At 37.4% G+C, this 14,884-nt stretch overlaps 2 long non-coding RNA genes across 5 annotated transcripts; one reads left to right on the top strand and one right to left on the bottom strand.

Moving 5' to 3' along the window:
* Positions 1-2,327: 2,327 nt before the first annotated feature.
* LOC126765984 (uncharacterized) lies at positions 2,328-4,205 on the top strand. The gene is made up of 3 exons (XR_007668684.1): positions 2,328-2,597; positions 2,655-2,950; positions 3,004-4,205. It is a non-coding gene; the product is annotated as an uncharacterized LOC126765984 (long non-coding RNA).
* A 344-nt stretch (positions 4,206-4,549) lies between these two features.
* LOC126765965 (uncharacterized) lies at positions 4,550-10,967 on the bottom strand. Of its 4 annotated transcripts, none has more exons than XR_007668660.1 (5): positions 9,282-10,967; positions 5,375-9,211; positions 5,225-5,310; positions 5,041-5,130; positions 4,550-4,985 (listed from the first exon to the last, which is right to left on the bottom strand). It is a non-coding gene; the product is annotated as an uncharacterized LOC126765965 (long non-coding RNA). The 4 variants fall into 4 exon arrangements; XR_007668661.1 differs by having other exon boundaries at positions 5,375-9,413; positions 9,484-10,967; XR_007668662.1 differs by having other exon boundaries at positions 5,375-5,660; positions 5,744-10,958.
* Positions 10,968-14,884: the final 3,917 nt, after the last annotated feature.

The raw sequence follows: 14,884 nt of genomic DNA, 5'->3' as shown, positions 1-14,884 counted from the left end.
GACGACAATGGCAGAACATTCAGCATTTAATTTAGAAGAGTGAATATCGAAGTTGACAACACATAGATCACACTATTATCTAATTCACATTCAAACCTCATATCAATGTTGGGTATTGCAGTTTGGTGAAATCGATCAAATATGTTTGTAAGTACAAACGTCAACAAAGGAAGCAACATGGCGGTTATTGGTCTTGAACGATACGATCGATAAAGCGCTTTGTAGGATATTTACTTTTGCAATTCATGAACGTTTTCCGACTGTTGTGTACGCGGTTCAACTTAATTTGAATCATTGTGCAGTTTGAATGGTACGGTGTGTGCAACTTTTTGAGAATCATGCCAGCAATTGCAATTGCTGGAACATGATAATCACTGGAATCGACCTGCGATTAGACCTGCCAATAGACTGCAATTATACAACAGCCACATTTGCAGATGATACCGCAGTGCTTGCTGTTGGTAGAAGTGAACACAAGTCCACTACTAATCTCCAAAAAGCTGTAAATAAAGTCGTAGAACGGGCAAATAAATGGCAGATAAAACTGAATGAAGCTAAGTCTGTACACATTGTTTTCACATACAACAAGATACAGTACTTACCAATTTTCATAGACGGTGTACGAATACCGTAATTTAATTCCGCTAAATACTTAGGAATGACGCTTGACACTAAGCTACGGTGGAAAGTTCACGGAAAAAACAGACGTAAGGAGCTGGACATGCGACTCAAAAATTACAATTGGTTAATCGGTAACAAATCAGTGTTATCCATCGAAAATAAGTTACTTATCTATAAGCAAATACTCCGACCGATATGGAGCTATGGTTTACAACTCAGGGGATGTACTAACGCAAACAATAAGAAAGTCATCCAACAATTTCAAAACAAAGTACTAAGACTAATTGTCAAAGCGCCTTGGTATTGTAGATGTGCTGATATAGAGCGTGATCTAGGCGTAAACTCGGTTAACACAGAAATATTAAAAATTGCAACAGCACATAGTGCAAGATTGCTACAGCGTTGTAACGAAGAAGTAGTTATGTTAACTTCTAGTGATGGACCACCGAGACGACTCAAACGCCTCAAACCCAGCGATCTTTCAAATTAGCCAATACTCTCATAGTAGTTTTGTGATTTTGTTATTATATTTTTAAGTCCTATTCAAGTTGCTTGTTAGTCCTTTATTTTATTTGAACTAGTTGCAATGTATAAACAAAATAAAAAAAAACTGGAATCAAACGATGAATGATGCGATAGCTGCTTCGCATGCCACTGAAGTTCGTACACTTTTCGCGATGATGATTTCGACATATCAGCCTTCAAATCCGCGTTAATTTTGGGATATGAACAAAACGAGCATTGCCGAAGACATTTTACGTCGTATTCGCCAAGAATTGGAAAAGGGCAAATTCCGATCGTCCTGACAATGAAGACGAAGCTGTGAATTATCCAGTAGAATTTCTAAATTCTTTGGAGAGACTTGGTATGTCGCCGCATCATTTGCGTCTTAAAATTGGGTCTGTCACTGTTCAAACATGAACATGTGCGTTGGTGCCAAAGGGTAACCTTTAATACTAATATTAAATATCTATTTTCAAATATATTGAACATACGTACATACATACATAAATAAACACATAAAAATATATGAATTTATATGCAACACACATACATATATGATGTATGCATTAATGTGCAATACGCATGCACTCAAACACAAATATATTTACTTGGGTTAAGATGTATACATACGATAACCTATTGATAGGATATACATTTACGTAATGCCCTTAAAAATAATCCCAAACTATACAGTATAAACAATACGATAACACACGCACAAACATGTATTGCATTGCATAGTTAAAAATAACCCCATGTGGTGTGGAGTACATCCACATATATTTAATTAGATACGTAAGATTTCCCAAATAGTATACATATAAGGCTTACAAATATGAAAATAAAATTAGAATGAAAGATTTCTCAGCTCGAATAAGGTCTTTATTTTTCCCCCACCAGCGGTAAGAACTTAGAGATTCTTATTTGAGTTTAAAGTTTGATCATACAAATCAATCAGTTTGATATTACAAGTCAAACAGTATCGTATTTCGAATTGGGCGCAAACACTCTGCAGTGGTCCAATTACACCCATCCACGAACTCGTGATTTTTTTGTACTAAGAAACCCACATTAACAGCCGGTTTCACGAAACTGATTTAAGTGAAAATTAATTTATTTCAGTTTCACCATTTGACTTAATTTGTATTTAAATGGTTACCCTTTGCCATTTAAATATTAATTAAATACTGTCATATGCAACTATGTTAACGTTTTCCTATCAGCTGATTTGCAAGTAGCAGAAGATAAATATATTGTAAAAAATTGAATCTGACGACGAAAGTGATATAGAGTGCGAGGTTTTAATAAATATATTTATAAATCGCCGCTCTCGTATAATGAGGGAAAGAAAAAATTGTTTTACATGTTATGATGACGTTGATTTTCGGTATAGATTTCGTTTGACTAAACAGTCTGCTTGGATGATACTCGAACTGATTTGGAACAAAACCCAGCACAAAACGAAGAAATAAGTATACAAGAAAGTATTTCCAATTAAAAGTTATGTTATTCTTTAGAAAATATTGCAGAAATGGTGCTATGTCTCCCGAATTAATGCTTTTACTAACATTGCGTTTCTTTGCAACTGGCTGCATGCAAATAACTGACGGTGACCTATGTGGCGTTTCAAAAAGTTCTTCCTGTCGCGCAATAAGGAGAGTGTGCCACAACATTTCATTGTTAAGAGAACGCTTTGTAACCATCCCATTGGAATTAGAAAGTCAAAGAGAAATTCAGAGACAATTTTATAAAATTGCAAAGTTTCCGCGCGTGCTAGTATCTATGGACTGCACACATGTAAGAATTCAATCACCAGGTCACTAAAGTAAATACTTAATTTCAACTGATTCCGATTATTTAAAATGAATGACTATTTAGGTGGGGAGAAAGCAGAACTATTCCGAAACCAAAAAAACTACTTCTCAATTAATGTGCAAACGTTTTGTGACAGCAAACTTAACATAAAGGATATCGTAGCCCGTTGGCCAGGATCGTCACATGACGCCATTGTACTGAAAAATTCACGAATATTTAGCCAATTTGAGGCAGGGGAGTTCGGAAAAGCAATAGTCGATGCCGACAGTGGCTATTCTTGCGATCGGTGGATAATGACACCTTTGTTAAAAGTGCAAACTCCGGCTGAGGCGTTATACAATGAATCGCAAATCAGAACTCGTAATTGTGTTGAACGTCAATACGGTGTGTGGAAACGAAGATTTCCAGTTCTTGCGCTGGGAATACGAAAGCACCTCGGGGTAGTAGAAAGTATTATAGTTGCAACGGTAGTTTTACATAATATTTGTAACTTAAACAACGATTACAACGCTCCAGCAGTCTACGCAAATGAAATAAATAATATTATCGATGCAGTTGTTGAAGTACCAACAATCTCAGCTTCGGTTCGAAATGACAATTTATATAGAAAACATATGATACAAAACTATTTTGAAAGTTTGTAAACTTCTTTTAAATATTAAACAAAATCAACATCTTTATTCTTATATTCTTTTATTTTAAAATTCAGGTACAAATTGTAGTATTTATGTTAATACTGTTAAGGCACATTTACATATACATATGTGCAAAAATACAAAAACAAAAGCTTTACAAATCCACATTTCAAAATTTGTATTAACGTATGTGTGTATACATACCAGAGACCTGCACGATTAAGGTAGGCATCGTACGATTACGTTACTAAGTAACACTTCTGACGATTACCACGATGCGAAGGTAACATTGCGCATCGGCATCGCGGCATCGTGGCATCGTACGATTACTATCTGGTATCGTCAATGGCAAATGAAACGAAGTATGTACATACATAAAAGAAAATTCTTGTGATTTTTCTTTCGTACTTACCTTATATTAGGAAAAAATTAATAAAATTCTCTTCATTTAAACATAAATTAATTCAATAAAACATAACATAACACAACATAAATTAATTCAATAAATAAAAATAAATTAAATATATCTCGTTATTTTCGATCAAAATAAGCAACGAATTAAAAATAAAAAAATATTTAATATGAACTTAATTTTTTTGTTGTGAATGCAAAAATAAAATGACGTCCAGTTTTCTCCTTTCAAATTTGTTCTTCTTTTTTCTAATATACGGTTTGCCAAACTAAAACATCTTTCGCTTGCTGCACTAGACGCTGGAATACATAAAATTTGTCGTGCCAGTCTAGCCATCAATGTAAACTCATCTTCATGACGCGCACAATACTAATTGAGTAACATGTTAGTAATCGGCGATGCCGCGATGCCGATACCCACGATGCCGATGCCCTCGATGCCAAAGTACCGTTACGTAGCGTGTACTCGCCGCATCGGCATCGCCGCTTGCTAACATGTTACTTTTTTAATTACTCGTGCAGGTCTCTGATACATACAGACCTACAGTTGCTCACATGCAAAGTAAGGCAAGAACTAAACAAAATTTATTCTGTAAATTTTTACAAGCGCGCCACTGTACATATACAAAACAAAAACCATATAAACGAAACTTTTAAACTTTGTACGAAAGTAAAAAAGGCTCAACTAGCTGATGATTTATTATGAAGCATTTTAACTTTTCTTTTAGTTGATCCTCAAGTATTCGCATTTCAAGGGCATGCTTCTCAATAACTAGTTGTTGTTGTAGTTCGTGTGCTTCTTTCATTTGCTTTACACGTAACGTATGTTCGATTTTTGCAAATTCAACCTCTTGTTTCAGTTTTCTTTCCGTCCATTTTGATTTTGTATCTGATAGCTTAGCCCAACTTGTGTGTTTTCTATTTACACTCTCAGCGCACAGCTTCCTGTTTTTGGCGTTTTCAATTGCATTGATGTGTAGTGCTCCCAAGGCTCAAAATCTGCTAAGAAACAAGTTCTTTAGAATTTTAAAATCGTAAAAACATTGTATGGTACCTTCTTTTTCAGTTGTATGTTTTGGGCTGGAAGTACGAAATCTTTTGCTTGTTGATTGTTCACGTATGTCGATATCATTAGATACATTATCTGGGAATAAAAATATTTACAATAGTTTAGTAAATTTCATTCCAGCAGTTTGTGATATTAATTAATGACTTGCTCATAATAAAAATATACAAACCATTTTCTTCTTCTATCATTTCACTTTCCATAACTTCCTTGTTTGGTATATTTCGCTGCTGGGGATCAATTTCACCTGTCAAAAATCTAACATACATACATATTTGTAAATATGTATTAAACATAATAAATATTTTTTATGCGTAACTACCTGAATGATCCATGAGTAAACTGGCTTTTTGTATAAACCTCCGCCCGTTCCATACGCATATTTTTTGTGGTCTGCAGATCGCCTTTTCATATCTGCTTTCAAATTGAAATATTTGGTTCGCAGATTTTTTTTGACCGCGGTGCTCCGGAGCAAACCGCGTTGAAACTCTCCGCTATGTCATCCCACACCTTGTCCGTTTGATCGGAACTCACTTTCCCTGTGGCCTTACACTCCAAAACACTTGCATTTTGCTGCACTAGGCTTAGCAAAGTAGAAATATCAGTAGCTGAAAAATGTTTTTGAGCTACATTTCCATTTTTTTTAACCACCACAATTTATTTGTTTACATAAATCAGCTGTTATTCTTACCAACATCCCTGCTTTGTCATTTTTGGGTTGCCAATTCTGAATAATGGTGAAACGCTGCAAACTTGAGTGCAAAGTTAAATAAAAATCAAAATTAAAATTAAATGGAACTTAATTTTCAATGAAAGAATTTCGAGAAACCGGCTGTAAGCCATGCCTAAAGAATTGCAGTGATGAAAAGAAATTTAATTTAAACAGACCAGATAGTTTTCGTAAGTATTTAAGGGATATGAGAGGAGAAGACAATGTTTCATTTCTTTAACGTCATATAGATTTACCTATTGGTGAGAGAAAGAATCTTATGTAATATAATATTGTTTTATCTTGAAAGTAGGTGATCTGCATTTGTGGTTAAATTTAATATTTCCTACTGTCTTCGTTAGAGAATTATCCATTCTTAACAGTTTTCAACATAACTCTCGGATGGGTGATCAGCGTGGTTGTCCACTGTGTGGAATGCGAGCGAGACTTATTTTTACCAAATTTTGTCTATATATTGATTTAAAATACATATGTATACGTATGTGCACTGAATCTATTAGGAACAGGACACATCCTTTCGTAGCATTATTGTTGACTTAGTTATAGCCTTATATGCGATTAATAATAATTTGTGAACGTGGCAATTTTCCGATTTGATTATCTGCAATGTCAACATCCTCAGAGCTCCAAATGACAAATGTTATCAAGATACGTGATAGATGAAAAAACTACCATATTCTGTGCGACAAAATGAAATGAAAGGCTTCCCTAAATAAAAGCGGCAGTGGCAAATTTTTGGCAAAAATTCCTCACGCTTATAGATTTTATATCGCACATACCGAAATAATACGGAATTCAAGTAAGAAGTTGCCGCTTTTTTTATTAATACGGCGTCGATACTGCTATATCAAATTAACAATAACATCCACAACTTTTTGCGTAACCGATTCCGGATAAAGATAGGATAGATAGATAGATATACAAAAATGTATATTAATATTTTAATTTAAGTATTTAAGAGTATAAAAAAATTGATTTTAATGTTTTAAAATAAATTGTCGGCTACTGGGATAACCTTAGAGCATTTTTTCGATAGGGTCTCAAAGGGCGGAATATTTTATGAGTTGTAAATAGTTCATAAGGAAAATTGTAACGAGAACGAAAAAATATATAGATTTTAGTTAATAACGTTTTAACTTTTGATTTTATGTGGTTTCTAAATACTCGAATTACAAATGCTGTTTTAAGAGCGGTAGGGGGACGAAAAATTCAATATCTGTGGAACGGTATAAATGAACAAAAAATTTTTGCAGATTATTAAAGGTGAATATTTTCCGCGTTGTATCACATACTTTTTTAGCGTGAAGAACACATGAAAAATTTCAATTATTTAGCATAAAATTATGTAAAATATTATTATTTAAATAAATGGATCCTGAAAAAATATCTAGAATGTAGCACGAACATTTCTCTTTGACTTCACAAAATTTCATCGATTTATCTCTAGTGGTTTATGAGAAAATAATTTTACAATTCCATAGTGCACTAAATTTTAACATTCAATAACTTTAACAAAAAATAGAATTTTGAAGAAATATTTATATTACGGTGTATGCGTCTGATCCCCTTCCTACTGAACTGCGAATTTTCAAAATTTGTGATATTGCGAAATTTTCATGGACCACTTAACGTGGTTTGACCCGACTATCAGATAGAAAGTTTCCAAAATTATTGAAATTCATAATGTCTTCTGTAGATAGCGTGAAAAACACATGAAAATTTCAATTGTTTAACAAAAAAATATGTAAAATATTATTATTTGAACAAATGGATCGTGAAAAAATATATATATTGTAGCACCAAAATTTTTCTTTGACTTCACAAAATTTTATCGATTTATCTCTAGTAGTTTATGAGAAAATAATTTTACAATTTTATAGTGCACTAAACTTCAACCTTCAATAACTTTAACAAAAAAAAGAATTTTGAAGAAATATTTATATCTGATCCCCGGAACTGCTAATTTTCAAAATCGATGATTTTGCGAAATTTGACCCCACTATTAGATAGAAAGTTTTCAAAATTATTGAAATTGCAAATTTTTTGAGTTTTGGAAACGTTTTCCTATGTCTTTCTATAATTTGAATTGTTTCTGCTAGAAGTAACAATATTTGCGCTGAAGGCATTGGTGAATATGGTATACCAAAACTGTTGTCTTCTTATTTTCAGTCAGTGAAACTAGTGACATCATGGAATGTCTGAAGATCTTGAAAGTTGTTCCTGGGAGCATTATTAAGCCAATACATGCTAGGTATCTGAAAAACTTGGGAATGCGAGAATACAATTTAAGAGCCTAATTGCCTGTCACGAGAAAGTTTAATATTCCGAGGAAATAAAAAATAATTAAGGTAAGTAATAGATTAAACTAATATGAATGTGTTCTTATGGTAACTATGTTATGTTTTATAATTCAACGTAGTATATAAACAGGGAACGTTTATCATAGAGAAGGTTCACGTTTCATATATCGTAACTTTTCACAGGGGTACTCAGAGATAAGGGAGTTTCACCACAGCCAAATTATAAGCGTGTGTCACCAGAGTTTTGCATCAGGGGACACGAAAATAGCAGGATTGAGCATTTTCAGTGTTAAATGAGTAAAATGATAATATGATGGTAAGTAGTTATAAATTTTTATATTTACTTGATTCGGTCATTAAAAGTTTTGATATCATATCAAAAGACCAAGTGGTCGCACATGTGCTCATATACATATAATTACACAGTACAACAGCTAATCTGGGGGGTGAGAAATTCCAAGTCAGGGTGATGGTACTAGGTCAGTATAGTATACAATTTTCAGTGTTCCCACGATTGGCGTACTTGAGCCAGAATTTTTCTGTACTGATTTGTACACTTCAATAATATGACAGATATTTGTGCAACCCTGTCACATGATTGGGCTTGTCATCTTAAATAAAGTAGATAAGCTTTGAATACATAATTACATATATTTGAACGTAATTTTATAATTTTTAAATATAATGATTTCTTCATTAAGAAAAAAGAAAATAGTGGCAATTATGTGTATTTGTGTACACCTAATTAATAAAAAGAAACAAATAAAAGAAAAACGAACATTGAAGAAGCGAAGTGTTTGGGTGCTGGATTGACTTCGTAGGAGAAGTACTGACGGCGGGTATGCAAAAACTCTGTGCGAGTTTCGTGAAGTGAACAATCAAAAATATTTGTTTAAAAATTATCTTCGCATGAACGAAGCCACTTTTAATTATATTCTTGTATTAGTCTCTCCAAACATAAAAAAAGTTACACCAATATGCGCAAAGCAATACCCGCCAATGAACGTTTGGCGGTTACACTTCGCTTCCTTGCCTCTGGAGGCAGCTTCAAAAGTTTATCTGTTGACTTTCGCATTGCGCCGAATACCATATCTACGAGTGCCGGAGGTTTGCGATGCAATTTACAAAGCTTTGAAAAATGAATATTTAAAGGTAGCTATACATAATCACATCAAAAACATAAATTGATATCACATTACACATTTCCAAGGTTCCAAACAACGAACAGATGTGGATTGACATTGCCCAAAAATTTAATGATAAATGCAGTTTTTCCCATTGTATAGGCGCAGTTGACGGGAAACACATTGTGATGAAGGCTCCGCCGCGGTCTGGAAGTACCTTTTATAATTATAAAGGTGCTAATGTATTGTACTTATGGCCATTGCGGATGCGGACTACCGATTTATATATATTGATGTCGGGTGCAATGGCAGAGTTTCGGACGGCGGCGTTTTTGGAAAGTCCAAACAAATCAACAGCCTTGAGAAAGTATCCCCGCTTTTGGTGACGACCACAGCAAACGTAATAAAGACTATGATTTAAGGACATGCATTTGGAATATCTGGTTCCTTAATTGGGAAGGTGATGCTGCCCAGCTGGTTGATGTCCTCACAAAAATAAAGGCTGACATCACCGCCGTCCAAGAAATGCGATGGACGGGACAAGGACTGAGACGAGTAGGTCCTTGTGACATTTACTACAGTGGCCATATAAAGGAGCGCAACTTTGGTGTTGGACTCGTGGTGGGAGAGAGACTCCGTCGCCGAGTACTATCAATCACTCCGGTGAATGAACGCCTAGCCACAATCCGCATCAAAGCGAGGTTCTTCAACATATCGCTGATTTGCGCCCACGCCCCGACGGAAGAGAAGGACGATGTGACCAAAGATGTCTTTTATGAGTGCTTGGAGCGCACTTATGAGAGCTGCCCCCGCCACGATGTCAAAATCGTGCTTGGCGACTTTAACGCCAGGGTGGGTAAAGAAGGTATCTTTGGCACTACGGTCGGTACATTCAGCCTCCATGACGAAACATCCCCAAATGGGTTGAGGCTGATCGTCTTCGCCGGGGCCCGAAATATGGTTATCTGTAGTATTAGATTCCAGCATAAAAAAATTCATCAAGCTACCTGGCTGTCTCCGGATCGAAAAACTGCCAACCAGATCGATCCTGTTGTGATAGACGGAAGACACGTCTCCAGTGTTTTAGATGTGCGTGCGCTCCGAGGGTCTAACATCGACTCGGATCACTATCTTGTTGCAGCCAAGATTCGCACCCGCCTCTGTGCAGCAAAAAACACACGCCAACAAACACAAGGAAGGTTCGACGTCGAGAAGCTGCAATCACAACAGACAGCCGAACGATTTTCTACTCGGCTTGCACTCCTGCTCTCTGAGAGCACTCGTCAACAACCCGGTATAAGGGAACTGTGGGACGGCATTTCAAATTCCTTACGTACAGCTGCAACCGAAACCATTGGTGCATTGGGAAAGTGCAAAAGAACAGCTGGTACGACGAGGAGTGCCGTGTCGCAGCGGAGAGAAAACAGACTGCCTACCTCGCAACGTTACGATTGACCACAACACGTGCGGGATGGGATAGATACCGAGAGTTGAAGAGGGAAGCGAGACGCATTTGTAGACAGAAAAAGAAAGAGGCTGAAATGCGTGAGTACGAAGAGCTTGATAAGCTGGCCGACAGGGGTAATGCTCGAAAATTCTACGAAAAAATGCGGCGGCTTACAGAAGGACCGGAGCATACTCTTGTAGAACCCCCAAAGGTGATCTAGTGACCGATTCCCAGAGCATACTTAAATTATGGAGGGAACACTTCTCCAGCCTGCTGAATAGCAGTGAACGCACAACACCAGGAGAAGGCGAACCCGATTCCCCAATCGATGACGTTTCCATTGCCCGACCGTGAAGAAGTTCGAAAAGCAATCGCCCGATGATATTGATATCATCGGCCTCAACACCCGCGCCGTTTGTTCTGCTTTCTCCAGGCTGGACAAGGAAGCACAGAAAATGGGTCTGGCAGTGAACGAGGGCAAAACGAAATATCTCCTGTCATCAAAGAAACAGGCGTCGCACTCGCGACTTGGCTCTCACGTCACAGTTGACAGTCATAACTTTGAAGTTGTAGATAATTTCGTCTATTTAGGAACCAGCATTAACACCACCAACAATGTCAGCTTAGAAATCCAACGCAGGATTGCTCTTACCAACAGGTGCTACTTCGGACTGAGTAGGCAATTGAAAAGTAAAGTCCTCTCTCGACGAACAAAAGCCAAACTCTATAAGTCACTCATAATTCCCGTCCTGCTCTATGGTGCAGAGTCTTGGGCGATGACAACAACCGATGAGTCGACGTTACGAGTTTTCGAGAGAAAAATTCTGCGAAAGATTTATGGTCCTTTGTGCATTAGCCACGGCGAATACCGCATTCGATGGAACGATGAGCTGTACGAGATATTCGACGACATCGACATAGTTCAGCGAATTAAAAGACAGCGGTTACGCTGGCTAGGTCATGTTGTCCGGATGGACGAAAACACTCCAGCTCTGAAAGTATTCGACGCAGTACCCGCCGGGGGAAGCAGAGGAAGAGGAAGACCTCCACTTCGTTGGAAGGACCAAGTGGAGAAGGACCTGGCTTCGCTTGGAATATCCAATTGGCGCCACGTAGCGAGAAGAAGAAACGACTGGCGCGCTGTTGTTAACTCGGCTATAATCGCGTAAGCGGTTTCTACGCCAATTAAGAAGAAGAAGTCGTTTTTTCTTTGTCGTGGTTATGATAAAACTGCATTGCAGTCCAAAATTGCCAATGAGGTTGTGAACTTGACGCACTCTGACCAGACTTTGCCTGTAATTTGTTTTTTGTATATCTTCACATTCGCCCACTTGGCTTTGCATTCATCAACGCTTCGGCCATGACAGTTCGCTGCAACTTCTCTCCATGCGTTCTCTCTCTTCTGTCGGTTTTTATAGTCTGATGAAGAATATTCCCACAGACAAGGATGTTTTTCTATTATTTCTATTAAATTAAACACATCTTCCGAGGACTATGCCGTTGTAACTTGAAAACGCTTTCTCTTTTTATCTGGCGTTGGTGTTGGTTCTGCAGACATATTGGATATATTTTCGCATATTGCGGTAGTCAAATTATCAAAGATTTCATCTTCATCTGCATCCATATTCTGAAAAATAAATGAACAATATTAATATATTAAATGTAAATACATAAATATATATAAACATATCATAAATAATAGGTTGTCAAAAAAGTCTTGCAGTATTTTCGCTCGTTGGCGCTGAAAGAGCGTAGTTCCAGTTTTATTCATCACATCGGGTCATGCTATACCTTTTTGGAAAGCTAATTTCACGCGCTAACACGTGTTTGATTGATTGTTGTTTCTTTTAAGTCGTTTGATTGATTGTTGTTTCTTTTAAGTCGTTCGTGAGTTATAGCGTCGCAAACATGAAGCAAAATAAAGTGAAAATACGGCATATTTTACAGTACTACTACGATAAAGGCAAAAATGCATCTTAAGCCGCCAATAAAACTTGTGCAGTTTATGGACCCGATACAGTTTCCATTTCCACCGCACAACGATGGTTTCAATGTTTTCGTTCTGGTGTAGAGGTGGTCGAAGATGCGCCACGCTCCGGAAGGCCTGTCGTCGAAAATTGCGATAAAATCGCTGAATTGGTCGAAAGAGACCGGCATAGTAGCAGCCGTAGCATCGGTCAAGAGCTGGGCATGAGTCATCAAAAATTCATTTCAATTTCAAAAAAAAAAAAAAAAAATTCAATAAAAATACCGCAAGACTTTTTTGACAAACCATTATTTATACTCACCAATAGATGTAGTGACTTGTTTAATAACGGACAAATGGAATAAAGAGCAGTGGTGTATCAATTGTTTTTGCAGATATCAGTGCTGCCAAGTTTAATAACTATTTATTATTATTAATTTAATAATCATAGGGTTGCCAAACAGTAAATAATGAAATTCCAGCCAGGTGTAAAGAATTCTTAGGATAATAAAAACATAATTTTGGCTTTATTTGAATTGATTGATCACTGTGATTGGTCCCGCAGTGGCAGATAAAATTATCGGTACATTTGTCCATTTTTTGTATTTACTTGATTTGTACAACAGTTCACATGATTGGTACAACAGAGCCGTATTTTATCGGTCCATCTGCACAAAAATTTTGTTTATTTGCCTTATGCCAAATATTTTCTGGCTGTCACACGATCTGTACATATAACTGACAAAAAATTGGTACACTTGACCAATCGTCTGATTTCAGCTTATAGAGTCAATCTGTCGAAGTACTGACGCGGTGACAAAGCGTCACAACATTGTATTGTTGGTAGAAAATCAAAGCTGTGCCGAAAAAATAAGCGAACGATCGCCGATGGTCACCGCTTCCTTTGCCGCTCTAACAGTTTCGCCACAAACTTGCGTAAATATGTATGTATGTATATATATGAGCGTTCATTCATATCGACGCAGATTTTTGCGAACCACGGAAAAAAATTTTAAAAGAAAAATATTTTTCCAGAAAAATATCAGAAAGTGTTCAATTTATGATTTTGCCATCGCCGCGAAAAAACGCTTACGTTTGCTTTTATGAATGAAGCGAGTTTGCCTGTTGAAGGAGCGCCTGCGTTGATGAATGAACATGTTGTTGTTGTGTGTTTTACAAATTTGATCATCGATTGATCGATTTGGCTGCCATGCCTATTGACTTGTAACTCTGCTGCTGCTACTAGAAACGATTGTTGTTTTTGTAGAAAAATATTTGTAATTTTTGCGGATGACATATCTACATGTGATATCAATATCATCGGCATATTCCAGCAACTGTACACTCTTATAAAAGATGGTACCTTCTCTATTAAGTTCTGCAGCTCGAACTATTTTCTCCAGAAGCAGGTTGAAAAAGTCACACGATAGGGAATCGCCTTGACTGAAACCTCGTTAGATATCGAACGGCTCAGAGAGGACCTTCCCGATTCTGACGGAGCTTTTGATGTTGCGCAACGTCAGCTTACTCAGCCGTATTAGTTTTGCGGGGATACCAAATTCTGACATCGCGGCATAATGGCAGCTCCTTTTCGTGCTGTCGAAAGTAGCTTTGAAATCGACAAATAGGTGGTGTGTGTCGATTCCCATTTCACGGGTATTTTCCAAGATTTGGCGCATGGTGAATATCCGGTCAGTTGTTGATTTGCCTTAGACCTGACACGGCGCGGTTGATGGGGTCCAATCAGTTTGTTGACGGTGGGCTTTAATCTTTCACACAATACGCCCGATAGAACTTTATGCGTTATGTTGAGGAGGCTTATCCCACGATAGTTGGCGCAGATTGTGGGGTTTCTCTTTTTGTGGATTGGGTAGAGTACATTTAAATTCCAATCGTTGGGCATGCCTTCGTCCGACCATATTTTACAAAGAAGCTGATGCATACTCCTTATCAGTTCTTCGCCGCCGTGTTTGCATAGCTCGGCCGGCAATCCATCGGCCCCCGCCGCTTTGTTGTTCTTAAGGCGGGCGATTGCTATTCGAACTTCTTCACGGTCGGGCAATGGAACGTCTGCTCCATCGTCATCGATTGGGGAATCGGGTTCGCCTTCTCCTGGTGTTGTGCGTTCACTGCCATTCAGCAGGCTGGAGAAGTGTTCCCTCCATAATTTAAGTATGCTCTGGGCATCGATCACTAGATCACCTTCGGGGGTTCTACAAGAGTATGCTCCGGTCTTGAAACCCTCTGTAAGCCGCCGCATTTTTT

This window comes from Bactrocera neohumeralis, unplaced genomic scaffold, assembly GCF_024586455.1.
Source record: "Bactrocera neohumeralis isolate Rockhampton unplaced genomic scaffold, APGP_CSIRO_Bneo_wtdbg2-racon-allhic-juicebox.fasta_v2 cluster11, whole genome shotgun sequence".
Lineage (NCBI taxonomy): Eukaryota > Metazoa > Arthropoda > Insecta > Diptera > Tephritidae > Bactrocera > Bactrocera neohumeralis.
Note: the sequence above shows the minus strand (reverse complement) of the source record. Positions and strands in the feature narration are given on the sequence as shown.